Genomic DNA, 17500 nt, shown 5'->3' on the forward strand with positions numbered 1-17500 from the left:
CTCGCACCCCTCTTTTTTTTTTTTTTTTTCTTTTTTTTTATTTTTTTTTTTTTTTTTTTTTTTTTTTGAAGTTTCCCCTCCCCCCTTCTTTTTGAAGGACCACCCTCTGGGAGGTAAACAGACTGTTCTCCTCTCTCTGCTAAGGACCCCCTCTAGGAGGTAAACAGACTGTTCTCCTCTCTCTGCTAAGGACCCCCTCTAGGAGGTAAACAGACTGTTCTCCTCTCTCTGCTAAGGACCCCTCTGGGAGGTAAACAGACTGTTCTCCTCTCTCTGCTAAGGACCCCTCTGGGAGGTAAACATACTGTTCTCCTCTCTCTGCTAAGGACCCCCTCTAGGAGGTAAACAGACTGTTTCTCCTCTCTTGCTAAGGGACCCCCTCTAAGAGGTAAACAGACTCTGTTCTCCTCTCTCTCTGCTAAGGGACCCTCTGGGAGGTAAACAGACTGTTCTCCTCTCTCTCTGCTAAGGACCCCCTCTGGAGGTAAACAGACTGCTCTCCCTCTCTGCTAAGGACCCCCTCTAGGAGGTAAACAGACTGTTTCCTCTTCTCTTGCTAAGGACCCCTCTGGAGGTAACAGACTGTTCTCCTCTCTCTGCTAAGGACCCCTCTGGGAGGTAAACAGACTGTTCTCCTCTCTCTGCTAAGGACCCCCTCTAGGAGGTAAACAGACTGTTCTCCTCTCTCTCTGCTAAGGACCCCCTCTAGGAGGTAAACAGACTGTTCTCCTCTCTCTGCTAAGGACCCCCTCTGGGAGGTAAACAGACTGTTCTCCTCTCTCTCTGCTAAGGACCCCCTCTAGGAGGTAAACAGACTGTTCTCCTCTCTCTGCTAAGGACCCCTCTAGGAGGTAAACAGACTGTTCTCCTCTCTCTGCTAAGGACCCCCTCTAGGAGGTACAACCTGTTCTCCTCTCTCTCTGCTAAGGACCCCTCTAGGAGGTAAACAGACTGTTCTCCTCTCTCTGCTAAGGACCCCCTCTAGGAGGTAAAACAGACTGTTCTCCTCTCTCTGCTAAGACCCCCTCTAGGAGGTAAACAGCATGTTTCTCTCTCTCTGCTAAGGACCCCCTCTAGAGGTAAACAGACTGTCTCCTCTCTTGCTAAGGACCCCTCTAGGAGGTAAACAGACTGTTCTCCTCTCTCTCTGCTAAGGACCCCTCTAGGAGGTAAACAGACATTTCTCCTCTCTCTCTGCTAAGGACCCCCTCTAGGAGGTAAACAGACTGTTTCTCCTTCTTCTATGCTAAGGACCCCTCTAGGAGGTAAACAGACTGTTCTCCTTCTCTCTGCTAAGGACCCCTCTAGGAGGTAAAACAGCTGTTCTCCTCTCTCTCTGCTAGGACCCCCTCTAGGAGGTAACAGACGTTCTCCTCTCTCTCGCTAAGGACCCCCTCTAGAGGTAAACAGACTGTTCTCCTCTCTCTGCTAAGGACCCCTCTGGGAGGTAAACAGACTGTTCTCCTCTCTCTCTGCTAAGGACCCCCTCTAGGAGGTAAACAGACTGTTCTCCTCTCTCTGCTAAGGACCCCCTCTGGGAGGTAAACAGACTGTTCTCCTCTCTCTGCTAAGGACCCCCTCTAGGAGGTAAACAGACTGTTCTCCTCTCTCTGCTAAGGACCCCCTCTGGGAGGTAAACAGACTGTTCTCCTCTCTGCTAAGGACCCCCTCTAGGAGGTAAACAGACTGTTTCCTCTCTCTCTCTGCTAAGACCCCTCTGGGAGGGAACCGACTGTCTTCCTCTCTCTTGCTAAGGACCCCCTCTAGGAGGTAAACAGACTGTTTCTCCTCTCTCTCTGCTAAGGACCCCCCCTCTGGGAGGTAAACAGACTGTTCTCCTCTCTTCTGCTAAGGACCCCCTCTAGGAGGTAACAGACTGTTCTCCCTCTCTCTGCTAAGGACCCCCTCTAGGAGGTAAACAGACGTTCTCCTCTCTCGTAAAGGACCCCTTCTAGGAGGTAAACAGGCTGTTCTCCTCTCTCTCTGCTAAGGACCCCCTCTAGGAGGTAAACAGGCTGTTCTCCTCTCTCTCTGCTAAGGACCCCCTCTGGGAGGTAAACAGACTGTTCTCCTCTCTCTGCTAAGGACCCAATCTGGGAGGTAAACAGACTGTTCTCCTCTCTCTCTGCTAAGGACCCCCTCTGGGAGGTAAACAGACTGTTCTCCTCTCTGTGCTAAGGACCCCTGTAGGAGGTAAACAGACTGTTCTCCTCTCTCTGCTAAGGACCCCCTCTGGGAGGTAAACAGACTGTTCTCCTCTCTCTGCTAAGGACCCCTCTGGGAGGTAAACAGAATTTTCTCTCTCTCTGCTAAGGACCCCCTCTAGGAGGTAAACAGACTGTTCTCCTCTCTCTCTGCTAAGGACCCCTCTGGGAGGTAAACAGACTGTTCTCCTCTCTCTGCTAAGGACCCCCTCTAGGAGGTAAACAGAACCATGTAGGTTGTCTGAGCTGTGGCATCTGATACATATATATCTTTGTATGAAACGCTGAATGTTTACAGAGTGATGTTGTACATATCTTTATATGAAACGCTGAATGTTTACAGAGTGATGTTGTATATATCTTTATATGAAACGCTGAATGTTTACAGAGTGATGTTGTATATATCTTTATATGAAACGCTGAATGTTAAAGAGTGAGTTGATATATCTTTATATGAAACGCTGAAGTTTACAGTGATTTGTATATCTTTTAGAAAGCAGAATGTTACAGAGTGATGTTGTATATATCTTTATATAAACGCTGAATGTTTACAGAGTGATGTTGTATATATCTTATATGAAATCTGCTGAATGTTTACAGAGTGATGTTGTATATATTTTATAATGAACGCCTGAATGTTTACATTTTTCTTTTTTTAAACTCTATTTTCGAGTGATTTTTATATATCTTTATATGAAACGCTGAATGTTTACAGAGTGATGTGTATATATCTTTGTATGAAACGGCTGAATGTTTCACAGAGTGATGTTGTATATATCTTATATGAAACGCTGAATGTTTACAGAGTGACTGTTGTATATATCTTTATATGAAAAGCTGAATGTTACAGAGTGATGTTGTACATATCTTTATATAAACGCTGAATATTTACAGAGTGATGTTGTATATATCTTTATTGAAACGCTGAATGTTTACAGAGGTGATGTTGTATATATCTTTATATGAAACGCTGAATGTTTACAGAGTGATGTTGTATTATATCTTATTATATAAACGCTGAATGTTTACAGACGTGATGTTGTATATATCTTTATATGAAACGCTGAATGTTTACAGATGATGTTGTATATATCTTTATATGAAACGCTGAATGTTTACAGAGTGATGTTGTATATATCTTTATATGAAACGCTGAAGTTTACAGAGTGATGTTGGTATATACTTTATATAGTAAACGCTGATGTTTACAGAGTGATGTTGTATATATCTTATATGAAACGCTGAATTGTTACAGAGTGTATGTTGTATATATCTTTATATGAAACGCTGAATGTTTACAGAGTGAGTTGTATATATCTTATATGAAAACGCCGAATGTTTACAGAGTGATGTTTGTATATATCTTTATATGAAAAGCTGAATGGTTACAGAGTGATGTTGTATATATTTATATGAAACGTGAAATTTACAGAGTGATGTTTGTATATATTCTTTATATGAAACGCTGAATGTTTACAGAGTGATGTTGTATATATCTTTATATGCAAACGCTGAATGTTTACGGAGTTTGTGTAATATCATTATATGAAAAGCTGAATGTTTACAGAGTGATGTTGTCATCTATATCTTTATTGAAACGCTGAAAATGTTTACAGAGTGATGTGTATATGCTTATATGAAACGCTGAATTTTACAGAGTGATGTTGTTATATCTTTATATGAAAGCTGAAGTTTACAGAGTGATGTTGTAGTATATTCTTTATAGAAACCTGAAGTTTACAGAGTGATTTGTAATATTTTATATGAAACGGCTGAATGTTTACAGAGGTGATGTTGTATATATCTTTATATGAAACGCTGAATGTTTACAGAGTGATGTTGTATATATCTTTTATATGAAACGCTGAAGTTTACACGAGTGATGTTGTAATATTTATATGAAACGCTGAATGTTTACAGGTGATGTTGTATATATCTTTATATAAACGCTGAATGTTTACAGAGTGATGTTGTATATATCTTTTATATGAAACGCTGAATGTTTACAAAAGAGTGATGTTGTATATCTTTATATGAAAGCTGAATGTTTACAGAGTGATGTTGTATATATCTTTGTATGAAACGCTGAATGTGTTACAGAGTGATGTGTGTATCAATATCTTTATATGAAACGCTGAATGTTTACAGAGTGATGTTGATATATCTTTATATGAAACGCTGAATGTTTACAGAGTGATGTTGTATAATCTTTATATGAAACGTGAATGTTTACAGAGTGATGTTGTATATATCTTTATATGAAACGCTGAATGTTTACAGAGTGATGTTGTATATATCTTTATATGAAACGCTGAATGTTACAGAGTGATGTTGTAATATCTTTATATGAAACGCTGAATGTTTACTAGAGTGATGGTTGTATATCTTTATATGAACGCTGAATGTTTACAGAGTGATGTTGTATATATCTTTATATGAAAACGCGTGAATGTTTACAGAGTGATGTGTATTATATCTTTATATGAAACGCTGAATGTTACAGAGTGATGTTGTATGATATCTTTATATGAAACTGGCTGATTGTTTACAGAGGATGTTGTAGATATCTTTATATGAAACGCTGAATGTTTACAGAGTGATGTTGTATATAGTTTCTTATATGAAACGTGAATGTTTACAGAGTGATGTTGTATATATCTTTATATGAAACGCTGAATGTTTACAGAGTGATGTTGTATATATCTTTATATGAAACGCTGAATGTTTACAGAGTGATGTTGTATGTATCTTTTATGAAACGCTGAATGTTACAGAGTGATGTTGTATAATCTTTATATAATACGCTGAATGTTTATACAGAGTGATGTTGACATATCTTTATATAAACGCTGAATTTTACAGAGTGATGTTGTATATATCTTTATATGAAACGCTGAATGTTTACAGAGTGATGTTGTATATATCTTTATATGAAACGCTGAATATTTACAGAGTGATGTTGTATATATCTTTTATGAAACGCTGATGTTTACAGAGTGATGTTGTATAATACTTTATATGAAACGCTGAATGTTTAACAGAGTGAAATGTTGTTACATAATCTTTATATAAACTGGTGAATATTTACAGAGTGATGTTGTATATATCTTTATATGAAAGCTGAATGTTTACAGAGTGATGTTGTATATATTTTATATGAAACGCTGAATGTTTACAGAGTGATGTTGTATATATCTTTATATGAAACGACTGAATGTTTACAGAGTGATGTTGTATATATTTATATATTAAACGCTGAATGTTTACAGAGTGATGTTGTATATCTTTATATATGAAACGCGAATGTTTACAGAGTGATGTTTTACATATCTTTATATGAAAACGCTGAATGTTTACAGAGTGATGTTGTATATATCTTTATATGAAACGCTGAATGTTTACAGAGTGATGTTGTACATATCTTTATATAAACTGCTGAATATTTACAGAGTGATGTTGTATAATATCTTTATATGAAACGCTGAAGTTTTACAGAGTGATGTTGTATATATCTTATATGAAACGCTGTGAATGTTACAGAGTGATGTTGTATATATCTTATATGAAACGCTGAATGTTTACAGAGTGATGTTGAATATCTTTATATGAAACGCTGAATGTTTACAGAGTGATGTTGTATATATCTTTATATGAAACGCTGAATGTTTACAGAGTGATGTTGTGATATATCTTTATATAAATGCTGAATGTTTTACAGAGTGATGTTGTATATATCTTTATATGAAACGCTGAATGTTTACAGAGTGAGTTGTACATATTCTTATATGAAACGCTGAATGTTTACAGAGTGATGTTGTATATATCTTTATATGAAACGCTGAATGTTTACAGAGTGATGTTGTATATATCTTTTTATGAAACGCTGAATGTTTACAGAGTGATGTGTACATACTTTATATGAACCTGAATGTTTACAGGATGATGTTGTATATATCTTTATATGAAACGCTGAATGTTTACAGAGTGATGTTGATATATCTTTATATGAAAACGCTGAATGTTTTACAGAGTGATGTTTGTATATATCTTTATATGAAACGCTGAATGTTTACAGAGTGATGTTGTATATATCTTTTTTATGAAACGCTGAATGTTTACAGAGTGGATGTTGTAATACTTTATATGAAACGCTGAAATGTTTACAGAGTGATGTTGATATATCTTTATATGAACGCATGAATGTTTACAGAGTGATGTGTATATATCTTTATATGAAACGCTGAATGTTACAGAGTGATGTTGTATATATCTTTATATGAAACGCTGAATGTTTACAGGTGATGTTGTATATATTTTTATATGAAACGCTGAATGTTTACAGAGTGATGTGTAATATCTTTATATGAAAGTCTGAATGTTTACAGAGTGATGTTGTATATATCTTTAATGAAACGCTGAATGTTTACAGAGTGATGTTGTATATAATCTTTATATGAAACGCTGAATGTTTACAGAGTGATGTTGATATATCTTTATATGAACGCGCTGAATGTTTACAGAGTGATGTTGTATATATCTTTATATGAAACGCTGAAATGTTTACAGAGTGATGTTGTATATAATCTTTATATGAAACGCTGAATGTTTACAGAGTGATGTTGTATATATCTTTATATGAAACGCTGAATGTTTACAGAGTGATGTGTATATATCTTTATATGAAACGCTGAATGTTACAGAGTGATGTTGTATATATCTTTATATGAAACGCTGAATGTTTACAGAGTGATGTTGTATATCTTTTATGAAAACGCTGAATGTTACAGAGTGATGTTGTAATATCTTATATGAAACGCTGAATGTTTACAGAGTGATGTTGTACATATCTTTATATGAAACTGCTGAATTTTACAGAGTGATGTTGTATATATCTTTATATGAAACGCTGAATGTTTTACAGAGTGATGTTGTATATATCTTTATATGAAACGCTGAATAATTTACAGAGTGATGTTGTATATATCTTTATAGAAAACGCTGAATGTTTACAGAGTGATGTTGTATATATCTTTATATGAAACGCTGAATGTTTACAGAGTGATGTTGTACATATCTTTATATGAAACGCTGAATGTTTACAGAGTGATGTGTATTATCTTTATATGAAAAGCTGAATGTTTACAGAGTGATGTTGATATATCTTTATATGAAACGCTGAATGTTTACAGAGTGATGTTGTATATATCTTTATATGAAACGCTGAATGTTTACAGAGTGATGTTGTATATATCTTTTATAAACGCTGGAATTTTACAGAAGTGATGTTGTATATATCTTTATATGAAACGCTGAATGTTTACAGAGTGATGTTGTACATATCTTTATATGAAAGCTGAATGTTTAAGAGTGATGTTGGTATATATCTTTATATGAAACGCTGAATGTTTACAGAGTGATGTTGTACATATTCTTTATTATAAACTGCTGAATTTTACAGAGTGATGTTGTAATATCTTATATGAAACGCTGAATGTTTACAGAGTGATGTTGTATATATCGTTATATGAAACGCTGAATGTTTACAGAGTGATGTTGTATATATCTTTATATGAAACGCTGAATGTTTACAGAGTGATGTTGTATATACATTTATACGAAACGCTGAATGTTTACAGACGTGATGTTGTACATATCTTTATATGAAACGCTGAATGTTTACAGAGTGATGTTGTTATATCTTTATATGAAACGCTGAATGTTTACAGAGTGAGTTGTATGTATATCTTTATACGAAACGCTGAAGGTTTACAGAGTGATGTTGTATATTCTTTATATGAAAAGCTGAATGTTTACAGAGAGTGATGTTGTAATATCTTTATATGAAACTGCTGAATTATACAGAGTGATTTTGTATATATCTTATATGAAACGCTGAATGTTTACAGAGTGATTGTGTATATATCTTTATACGAAACGCTGAATATTTACAGAGTGATGTGTACATATCTTTTATGAAACGCTGAATGTTTTACAGAGAGTGATGTTGTATATATCTTATATGAAACAAGCTGGAATGTTACAGAGTGATTGTATATATCTTTAATGAAACGGCTGAATGTTTACAGAGTGTGTTGTATATATCTTTATATAAACTGCTGAATATTTACAGAGTGATGTTGTATATATCTGTTATATGAAAACGCTGAATGTTACAGAGTGATGTTGTATAATCTTTATATGGAAACGCTGAATGTTTACAGATGGATGTTGTATATATCTTTATAGAAACGCTGAATGTTTACAGAGTGATGTTGTATATATCCTTATATATAAAACGATGACGCTGAATGTTTACAGAGTGATGTTGTATATATCTTTATATGAAACGCTGAATGTTTACAGAGTGATGTTGTACATATCTTTATATGAAACGCTGATATGTTTACAGAGTGATGTTGTATATATCTTTATATGAAACGCTGAATGTTTACAGAGTGATGTTGTATATATCTTTATATGAAACGCTGAATGTTTACAGAGTGATGTTGTATATATCTTTATATGAAACGCTGAATGTTTACAGAGTGATGTTGTATATATCTTTATATGAAACGCTGAATGTTTACAGAGTGATGTTGTATATATCTTTATATGAAACGCTGAATGTTTACAGAGTGATGTTGTATATATCTTTATATGAAACGCTGAATGTTTACAGAGTGATGTTGTATATATCTTTATATGAAACGCTGAATGTTTACAGAGTGATGTTGTATATATCTTTATATGAAACGCTGAATGTTTACAGAGTGATGTTGTATATATCTTTATATGAAACGCTGAATGTTTACAGAGTGATGTTGTACATATCTTTATATGAAACGCTGAATGTTTACAGAGTGATGTGTATCTATCTTTATATGAAACGCTGAATGTTTACAGAGTGATGTTGTATATATCTTTATATGAAACGCTGAATGTTTACAGAGTGATGTTGTATATATCTTTATATGAAACGCTGAATGTGATGTTGTATATAGTCTTTAGATGACTGATGTTTACCGAGAGTGATTTATTATCTTTATATGAACGCTGAATGTTTACAGAGTGATGTTGTATATATCTTTATATGAAACGCTGAATGTTTACAGAGTGATGTTGTATATATCTTTATATGAAACGCTGAATGTTTACAGAGTGATGTGTACATATTCTTTTTATGAAACGCTGAATGTTTACAGAGTGATGTTGTATATATCTTTATATGAAACGCTGAATGTTTACAGAGTGATTGTTGTATATATCTTTATATGAAACGCTGAATGTTTACAGAGGTGATGTTGTATATATCTTTATATGAAACGCTGAATGTTTACAGAGTGATGTTGTATATATCTTTATATGAAACGCTGAATGTTTACAGAGTGATGTTGTATATATCTTTATACGAAACGCTGAATGTTTACAGAGTGATGTTGTACATATCTTTATATAAACTGCTGAATGTTTACAGAGTGATGTTGTATATATCTTTATATGAAACGCTGAATGTTTACAGAGTGATGTTGTATATATCTTTATATGAAACGCTGAATGTTTACAGAGTGATGTTGTATATATCTTTATACGAAACGCTGAATGTTTACAGAGTGATGTTGTACATATCTTTATATGAAACGCTGAATGTTTACAGAGTGATGTTTGTATATATCTTTATATGAAACGCTGAATGTTTACAGAGTGATTGTTGTATATATCTTTATACGAAAACGCTGAATGTTTACAGACTGATGTTGTACATATCTTTATATGAAATGCTGAATGTTTACAGAGTGATGTTGTATATATCTTTATATGAAACGCTGAATGTTTACAGAGTGATGTTGTATATATCTTTATATGAAACGCTGAATGTTTACAGAGTGATGTTGTACATATCTTTATATAAACTGCTGAATATTTACAGAGTGATGTTGTATATATCTTTATATGAAACGCTGAATGTTTACAGAGTGATGTTGTATATATCTTTATATGAAACGCTGAATGTTTACAGAGTGATGTTGTATATATCTTTATACGAAACGCTGAATGTTTACAGAGTGATGTTGTACATATCTTTATATGAAACGCTGAATGTTTACAGAGTGATGTTGTATATATCTTTATATGAAACGCTGAATGTTTACAGAGTGATGTTGTATATATCTTTATATGAAACGCTGAATGTTTACAGAGTGATGTTGTATATATCTTTATATGAAACGCTGAATGTTTACAGAGTGATGTTGTATATATCTTTATATGAAACGCTGAATGTTTACAGAGTGATGTTGTACATATCTTTATATGAAACGCTGAATGTTTACAGAGTGATGTTGTATATATCTTTATATGAAACGCTGAATGTTTACAGAGTGATGTGTGTGAGTTGTCTTGGCCTTATAAAATATTCCCTGAGGGTTGTGGTCGGCCTGAATTATTAAATACTATCAAAGTATTGGAGCAGAAAGACATCTTTAACATTTGAATTAGTTTATTTCCAAAATGCTGTATCCACCCCCAACAAATATCATCAGAAATGTTAGCTTATTGGTGCTTTCAGTTGTGTGAAAAATATTACTATTCTTAGGTTTTTAATTCATATATTTTAGATGTGTATAAACATTTGTTTGCATTTGGAAAGTATTCAGACCTTTGTTACGTTACAGTCTTATTCTAAAATGGATATAAAAAAATATACAAATTCCTCAGCAATCTACACAAAATACCCAATAATGACAAAGCGAAAACAGGGTTTTAGAAATGTTTGCAAATGTATTAAAAACAAACATAAACTCCTTATTTGGATACGTATTCAGAACCTTTGCTGTGAGACTCAAAATTGAGCTCAGGTGCGTCCTGTCTCCATTGATCTTGAGATGTTTCTACAACTTGATTGGAGTCCACCTGTGGTAAATTCAATTGACTGGACATGATTTGGAAAGGTACACACCTGTGTATATAAGGTCCCACAGTTGACGGTGCATGTCAGAGCAGAAACCAAGTCATGAGGTCAGTGGAACTGTCCTTAGAGGTCCGAGACAGGATTGTGTCGAAGGCACGGATCTGGGGAAGGGTACCAACACATTTCTGCAGCATTGAAGGTCCCCAAGAAAACAGTGGCATCCATCATTATTAAATGGAAGACGTTTGGAACAACCGAGACTCTTAGAGCTGGCAGCCCGGACAAACTGAGCAATTGGGGGAGAAGGGCCTTGGTCAGTGAGATGACCAAGAACCCGATGGTGACTCTGACAGAGCTCCAGAGTTCCTCTGTGGAGATGGGAGAAACTTCCAGAAGGACAACCATCCTTGCAGCATTCCACCAATTAGGCCTTTATGGTAGAGTGGCCAGACAGAAGCCACTCCTCAGTAAAAGGCACATGACAGCCCAGTTGGAGTTTGCCAAAAGGCTCCTAATGACTCTCAGACCATGAGAAACAAAATGATCTGGTCTGATGAAACCAAGATTAAACTCTTTAGCCTGAATGTCAAGCGTCACATCTGGAGGAAACCTGGCTCCATCCCTACGGTGAAGCATGGTGGTGGCAGCATCATGCTGTGAGGATGTTTTTCAGAGGCAGGGACTGGGAGACTAGTCAGGATCGAGACAAAGCTGAGAGAGATCCTTAATGAGTGCTCAGAACCTCAGACTGGGGGCGAAGGTTCACTTTCTAGCAGGACAACGACCCTAGTCACACAGCCAAGTCAACACTGGAGTGGCTTGTGTGTCCTTGAGTGGCCCAGCCAGAGTCCGGACTTGAACCCGATTGAACATCTCTGGAGAGACGTGAAAATATCTGTGCAGCAATGCTCCCCATTCAACCTGACAGAGCTTGAGAGGATTTTTAAAAATGTTTAATTGTGGGGTATTGTGTGTGGATTGATGAGGAAGAAAAAGTATTTAATCAATTTTAGAATAAAAATATTTTAAATGACTAAAATGTCAAATGTAATTGTTTTACATTCAGGTCTGATATTACTGTATTTAAAAAGAAGATTACAAATAATATTGATGTAATAAATGTATCATTTGTACATTTCTTAATTTAAAACGTAATTATTTGTTCCATTAGACAGTGTACCTAGCAGTACAACTCATTGCTCTGAGAGTGATGTGTGTACATAGCATTTAGCAACAAAAAAAGCATGATTATTTGTCTCTCTGAAATTAAAACATCAAGTGATAGATCTAAAACAAATACATGTCTTTCAGTGAACAAAACCATTATTAGATATTGAAAAAAAACACACCAATATCTTTCATAATTTCTTTAAAAAATAAAAGCTAATTTATCAAACATTTCTGAAAATGTAACATATAGTGTTGAGGAAGTAAACTCTTCATATGCACGTTATATTTGACAGGTCGGTTTATATACGTACATGAAAAATATTAATCTCCAAATCAACATGAATCCATGCTTTGATTCTAATTGTTTGCTTTCACTAGATATTGTATACAAAAACTAGGCTTTTTCCCTTTTTCCCTTATAGTGTGTTTTATCAAGGAGACCTTAATGTTCCTTGGCTAAACACGAACTACTGAAGTGACCCGACAGGTTCACACAGGTTGTGTAATGAAAGGCTTGTTTTCAATGGGGACATCTTGTTCTTAGCTTTAAAACTCTGTATAAACACGATGAATTAAATATCGCAGGGACGTAAATTATTTGTTAGGAACAAGAAATAAGGTCATAAGAGACCCTTTTTTTTAAACGTCTTCCATCTGGCCCTTCTTTCTGCACGGTTTCTCTCTTAGTAGCTGTGGTAAATGTCTACAGTAAGGTCCCAAACCCGCTGGACAAACACGTCATTTCAACAGTAAGGTCCCAACCCGCTGGACAAACACATCATTTCAACAGTAAGGTCCCAAACCCGCTGGACAAACACGTCATTTCAACAGTAAGGTCCCAAACCCGCTGGACAAACACATCATTTCAACAGTAAGGTCCCAAACCCGCTGGACAAACACACCATTTCAACAGTAAGGTCCCAAACCCGCTGGACAAACACACCATTTCAACAGTAAGGTCCCAAACCAGCTGGACAAACACACCATTTCAACAGTAAGGTCCCAAACCAGCTGGACAAACACACCATTTCAACAGTAAGGTCCCAAACCCGCTGGACAAACACACCATTTCAACAGTAAGGTCCCAAACCAGCTGGACAAACACACCATTTCAACAGTAAGGTCCCAAACCAGCTGGACAAACACACCATTTCAACAGTAAGGTCCCAAACCCGCTGGACAAACACGTCATTTCAACAGTAAGGTACCAACCCGCTGGACAAACACATCATTTCAACAGTAAGGTCCCAAACCAGCTGGACAAACACACCATTTCAACAGTAAGGTCCCAAACCCGCTGGACAAACACACCATTTCAACAGTAAGGTCCCAACCCGCTGGACAAACACGTCATTTCAACAGTAAGGTACCAACCCGCTGGACAAACACGTCATTTCAACAGTAAGGTCCAAACCCGCTGGACAAACACATCATTTCAACAGTAAGTCTCCAAACCCGCTGGACAAAAATGTCATTTCAACAGTAAGGTCCCAAACCTGCTGGACAAACACACCATTTCAACAGTAAGGTCCCAACCCGCTGGACAAACACATCATTTCAACAGTAAGGTCCCAAACCAGCTGGACAAACACATAATTTCAACAGTAAGGTCCCAAACCCGCTGGACAATCACGTCATTTCAACAGTAAGGTCCCAAACCAGCTGGACAAACACATAATTTCAACAGTAAGTCTCCAAACCCGCAGGACAAAAATGTCATTTCAACAGTAAGGTCCCAAACCTGCTGTACAAACACATCATTTCAACAGTAAGGTCCCAAACCCGCTGGACAACACACCATTTCAACAGTAAGGTCCCAAACCCGCTGGACAAACACATCATTTCAACAGTAAGGTCCCAAACCAGCTGGACAAACACATCATTTCAACAGTAAGGTCCAAACCCGCTGGACAAACACATCATTTCAACAGTAAGGTCCAAACCCGCTGGACAACACATCATTTCAACAGTAAGGTCCCAATCCGCTGGACAACACATCATTTCAACAGTAAGGTCCCAAACCTGCTGGACAAACACACCATTTCAACAGTAAGGTCCCAACCCGCTGGACAACACATCATTTCAACAGTAAGGTCCCAACCCCGCTGGACAAACAGGTAATTTCAACAGTAAGGTCCCAAACCTGCTGGACAAACACATCATTTCAACAGTAAGGTCCCAAACCTGCTGTACAAACACACCATTTCAACAGTAAGGTCCCAAACCCGCTGGACAACACATCATTTCAACAGTAAGGTCCCAAACCTGCTGGACAAACACGTCATTTCAACAGTAAGGTCCCAAACCCGCTGGACAAACACGTCATTTCAACATCTAGTTTTGATTTAAGTTTGGTTGAGTTGTCAGTTAACGAAAACTCAACGTGAGATCAACAAAAGATTTCACCATGTCACTGGATTAATGTTAAAAGTTGGGTGAAAAAAATACGAAATTCCCTTATTTTGGTGACTTTTAGTAAAAACCAATCAGTTTTCCACGTCATTTCAGCGTCATCACATTACGTTTTTTAGTTGAAATGATGTGGAAACAACTTTGATTCATCATTTTTAGCCCAGTGGGAGGCAAGAGGTCAAATAATACAAAGGCACTACCACTATGCTGTATACCTCCATTCATTTCAGACTTATTCTACATGTTCTATCCTCTATTACGGCTCCATGAAGAAAGTTGTATATTTTCCTGTTTTGGATAAAGAGAGTATGTGTCATCATGGACGATAATGTAAAATACAGATCATGTAAAATACAGATCATGTAAAATACAGATCATGTAAAATACAGATCATGTAAAATACAGATCATGTAAAATTCAGATAATATCTGACACCGATAATGTAAAATACAGATCATGTAAAATACAGATCATGTAAAATACAGATCATGTAAAATTCAGATAATATCTGACACCGATAATGTAAAATACAGATTATGCATGTGTAACCGATGTGAAATGGCTATCTAGTTAGCGGTGGTGCGCGCTAATAGCCTTTCAATCGGTGACGTCACTCGCCTTGAGACCCTGAAGTAGTGTTCCCCTTGCTCTGCAAGGGCCGCGATGCTTTTGTGGAGCGATGGGTAATGATGCTTCGCGGGTGACTGTTGTTGATGTGTGCAGGGGTCCCTGGTTCGCGCCCGGGTTGGGGCGAGGGGGCGGACTAAAGTTATATTGTTACATATGTCACAGATCATGTACGACACCGATAATGTAGAATACAGATAAATTAAAATACAGATAATGTAAAAATACAGATAATGTAAAATACAGATAATGTATATAACATATCATGTAAAATACAGATAATGTATGACACCAATAATGTAAAATACCGATTATGTAACATAAGGATAATGTAGGCCACAGATAATGTACGACACCGATAATGTAAAATACAGATAATGTATGTCACCAATAATGTAAATTACAGACAATGTATGCCACCGATAATGTAAATGGCAGATAATGTATGTCACCGATAATGTAAATTACAGATACTGTAAAATACAGATAATGTATGTCACCGATAATGTAAATTACAGATAATGTATGCCACCGATAATGTAAATTACAGATAATGTATGATATGTTTTCCCACAAGTACTAGGGTTGTTTACTCTCCTCCTCCTCCTCCTCCACCTCTCACTCTATTCCTTCATCTCTCATTCTCCTCCTCCTCCTCCTCCTCCTCCTCCTCCTCCTCCTCCTCCTCCTCCTCCTCCTCCTCCTCCACCATCTCTCATTCTCCTCCTCCTCCTCCTCCTCCTCCTCCTCCATCTCTCATTCTCCTCCTCCTCCTCCTCCTCCTCCTCCTCCTCCTCCACCATCTCTCATTCTCCTCCTCCTCCTCCTCCTCCTCCTCCTCCATCTCTCATTCTCCTCCTCCATCTCTCATTCTCCTCCATCATCTCTATTTCTCCTCCTCCTCCACCTCTCAGTCTCCTCCTTCACCTCTCATTCTCCTCCTCCTCCTCCTTCACCTCTCATTCTCCTCCTCCTCCTCCTCCACCTCTCATTCTCCTCCTCCACCTCTCATTCTCCTCCTCTTCCTCCTCCTCCATCTCTCATTCTCCTCCTCCTCCAAAAACGTTCACTCAATCCAAAACAGAACAGAGAAGCCAAGGCAGAAGTTGTAACTGAATGGAGTTGCAGTTTGAAGTGGAACTAAGAGATGAGACAGAGCGATGCTCATACCCTTAAATAACAGGGTGTAAATCAAAGTGTTTCATCCACTCTGAGTGACACAGCAACTCATCCCTGCAACTTGATGTATAGGGGCCATATTGTACTGTGTAGAAACTCACAATATTGTAACTCACTATATTTGCAATCTTTAATGTGCTTTTTTTCCCCTTATTCTTTTGACTTCCTGATCATATATACATGTAATAATTAGAAAAACAAGAGATCACCTCAATCACCAAAAACGAGCTACTGACTAAACATACAAAAAAAACAAAAAAAAGACATTTCTTGCATTTCGTATTCAACCTATGAGGGTTCAAATTCCCAGTTTCAATACAGTTTACAGTATATCACCACTCTTTATAGGGAGGATGCCACGGAGGTGTGGGGGGGGGGGGGGGGGGGGGGGGGGTCATATGAGTTATTGTGGTCGCATAGTGCTGCACACAAGGTGCAATAAACGATATGAAAGAATAAATCACTCAGAAACCTTTCCTGGGAAGTAAGACTCTCAAAGTCTAGCTGTTATGAATTAAATGGGCCTACTGCCATGACCTGACACACACCCAGAAACATAAACGCCTACCGATCTATCCACTACTGAACGATGTAACCTGTTATCTGATCGCTAACAATATCAGGTTACAGTGTTTTATATCATGATTTTTATTTTTTTTATCACATGAACAGGGGTTTATTATGATTCTGAATAATCAAAAATATAATTTTCATAAATGTTTGTATTATTATTACTATTATTATTGAGAGGAAGAAGAAGAAACATATTTGTATTAATATTATTATTATTATAATATATATATTATTGTATTCAGATTTTATTGGAACTATTACATAAATTATTATACACTTTAAGAACCATAGCTGTGCTGCTGTTACAGTTGAATTATCAGCAACTTTTATGAAATTGTTGAGAAGTTATTTGTTAGACTGTAATTTAGTCAAGCCCTAAATATGTAGGCTAATCATTCCTCAATTTAACAGTGCAGTTTTGAACAGG

At 36.7% G+C, this 17500-nt stretch overlaps 1 protein-coding gene across 1 annotated transcript in view; it reads right to left on the reverse strand.

Annotated features, from left to right (window-relative positions):
• LOC120062948 (extracellular matrix protein FRAS1-like) overlaps positions 1-17500 on the reverse strand; it is an 87711-nt gene that overhangs the window by 69283 nt on the left and 928 nt on the right. The gene's annotated exons all lie outside the window — the stretch shown is intronic.

The sequence above is a fragment of the Salvelinus namaycush genome, chromosome 18 (assembly GCF_016432855.1).
Source record: "Salvelinus namaycush isolate Seneca chromosome 18, SaNama_1.0, whole genome shotgun sequence".
NCBI classification, from domain to species: domain Eukaryota; kingdom Metazoa; phylum Chordata; class Actinopteri; order Salmoniformes; family Salmonidae; genus Salvelinus; species Salvelinus namaycush.